The sequence below is a fragment of the Myotis brandtii genome, unplaced genomic scaffold, assembly GCF_000412655.1.
Source record: "Myotis brandtii unplaced genomic scaffold, ASM41265v1 scaffold1167, whole genome shotgun sequence".
Taxonomy (NCBI): domain Eukaryota; kingdom Metazoa; phylum Chordata; class Mammalia; order Chiroptera; family Vespertilionidae; genus Myotis; species Myotis brandtii.
Window position 1 is genome coordinate 361,711 of NW_005354039.1, and position 3,190 is coordinate 364,900.

A 3,190-nucleotide genomic window follows, 5' to 3' on the forward strand; every position below is an offset into this window, starting at 1 on the left:
CAATGGAATACTACGCTGCAGTAAAAAAGGAGTTCTTACCATTTGCAACAGCATGGATGGAACTGGAGAGCATTATGCTAAGTGAAATAAGCCAGTCAGAGAAAGATAAATATCACATGATCTCACTCATTTATGGAATATAATGAACAACATAAACTGATGAACAAAAACAGATCCAGAGACAGAGAAGCATCGATCATACGTCAAACCTCAGAGGGAAGGTAGGGGAGGATAGGGGTAAGGGGGAGAGATCAACCAAAGGACTTATATGCAAGCATATAGGCCGAACCAATGGACACAGACAAAAGGGGGGTGAGAACATGAGTGGGGAGGGGGGGGTAATGTGGGGATAAGGACATATATGTAATAACTTAATCAATAAAGAAATTAATAAAAAAACAAAAGTACGTAGAGACTCTCACCCAGCCTGGCCCAGCCTAATACTAAAGTATGAGTCAAAGAATGTTAAGGAAAAGCGACACAGAATGCAGGGGAGGCCATTTATCTTCAGAAAGGTATAATGAAGTAGCATTCCACATGCGGAAGTCTTCATTATTAAAATGTTTTACTTTGGTATACATATCCCTCACCCATGTATCTTGCAATTTTCCATTCCCCTTTAAGATTCAACCTGGCTGAAACCGGTTTGGCTCAGTGGATAGAGCGTCGGCCTGCGGACTGAAAGGTCCCAGGTTCGATTCCGGTCAAGGGCATGTACCTGGGTTGCGGGCACATCCCCAGTGGGAGATGTGCAGGAGGCAGCTGATCGATGTTTCTCTCTCATCGATGTTTCTAACTCTCTATCTCTCTCCCTTCCTCTCTGTAAAAAATCAATAAAATATATTAAAAAAAAAAAAAAAAGATTCAACCTGAAGGAGGCCAATCACCTCCTGTGAAGCCCTCCTTGGCCAGCCCATTCCCCTTGGCAGAGGTAGGCACCCTCTTCTTTAGTCTCATTGTGTCATGTCCATATAATACTAATAGCTACGTTTACTGAATGCCATTACATTCTAAGTCCCTCTTCTACAATGTTCAATTCTTCCAACACCCAGCAAAGAAACTAATATCCTTATTTAACAGATGAGGAAACAAGTTCATTAAGGTCAGGTCACGTATCCAAGGTCAAATAGCTAGGCAGTAGCAGGACCCAGATTTAAGCCAGGTTTGGTTTTTACTCCCACATCAATGGTTTCAAACAGCAGGAATGAGAACAGAAAGGAGGCCAAACAGGCAGGACTCCCTTTTTATCTGTTTATGTATTGGGTTTCTGTGCAAGAGTTTTTGGGTAAAAGTTTACAGTGCTAAGATAAATTTGAAAAATCACTGATTCTATCCTGTGCTGCCTCCCACATTCTTTGTAACTAGATACATGCTATGCTTAGTACCAGACTGACCTCCTTAGGAGAAAACATTGAGCTGAATTTCTTTGTTGTTCTGGCAGTCAATAAATGTTTGTAAGGAATCAAATTTTGAAAGCAAGACTTTCCAAATAATTATATTTCCACAATAATAAGGCAATTTTAATAACTAACTTATAAGGGCATAGCAATTTCTAGTTGATAAATTCTTTCAAATATATTATCTTCTTCAAAAGAGAAACCAAGCTAAACTTTTAAAAATGCTTTCCAAAAATGGTACAGTAAACACTGTTTGATTTTAATATTATCCAACAATGACATACAGTATTGGCAAAAGAAATTAACAATGTTTTATTTTGTTTTAACTGCCATACTGAAATACTATTAGAGTTAAACCATATAAAACTGCCAATAATGGTAATTGCACAGGTTCAACCTCATACTTATCAATGGTATTTAAACAGCATTAGCAAAGTTCTCAGCAGCTAGCATAAGTAGCAAAACTGGTATTTATTTACATAGTTTTGACAAAAAAATTAAGCAGAGTAACTCCCTCCTATGATTTCACAGTTCTTTGTACATACACATATTTAAAACTTCTCACAGTACACTGTAATTATCTATCTGCCTTAATAGTGTCTCCTCAAAAACTGTCCTCCAAAGCTGCAACATATTTATTCCTTGTTGTATTTCTACCAAATATCATGGTAATTAACACACAAGTAGGTATCTAGTGTTTTTAAATGACTACAATAGGCATCATAGTAAAACTAAAAATTTATTGTGTTTTCGGAACTAAAGATGCAAAGTATCACTTTATTCTCATCCTTTTTGTTAAATTCAAAAAAATCAAAATCTGAAATATGGGCAAACATCCAAGCCCAGCTGTATGGGGCTGGTTTTGATACAATTTTTTTCTTTTTAAAGCTTGAACACCATCGGGCTGGTGAGGTTCAGTGGTTGAGTGTCGATCCACACATGAACCAGGAGGTCACAGTTCAATTCTCGGTCAGGGCAGTCAGGGCACATGCCTGGGTTTCCGGATCCATCCCCAGTAGGGGGTATGCAGGAGGCAGCTGTCATGATTCTCATCACTGATGTTTCTATCTCTATCTCCCTCTCCCTTCCTCTCTCTGAAATAAAAAAAAAAAAAAAAAAAAAAAAGAAAAAGAAAACACAGATTGAACACCAATTAACGTAAGAGAAAGTAAGCCAATTTTTAAAGCCTGTAGAAAAATCAATTGGCTGTCTTAACTTTATACTGAATTTTTTTTTTAAAAATTAAAGAACTTTTACCCTCCCTTAACATTGACATTACCCTTCTGGTTTCTGCCTACAAATGCTACATTTTCAAGTGACAAACAAACATAGCTATAACAGCTCTTAGATCTGATTTTTATTTATTTATTTATTTATTTATTGTTTTTATTTTTTTAGATCTGATTTTTTTTTTTAAGTCAAACTAGGTCACACAAAAAAAATCCATTGCCTTAAAACAAGAAGAAAAAAAAAGCTTGCTAATATTTGCAAGCATACAAACAATAACAGAAGACATACTGTTCTAGGGGCATTTTTAAAGCATAAGGTATGGTGAATACTATGCAGTTAGCCCAAAGGAATTACAAGGCAGAAATCACTGTAATTCTTAAAAAAGGGAACAATGTCCTAAAACTGGTTATTTCATGGTGATTTTTTAAAATTTCTTAAAGTATTACAAAGAGTATTACACATGTCTCCTTTTTTCTCCCCCTTGACATTCCCCCGGCTTCCCCCACCCCCCAGTGTTTGTGTCCATTAGTTATTCTCATATGCATGCATATAAGTCATTCGGT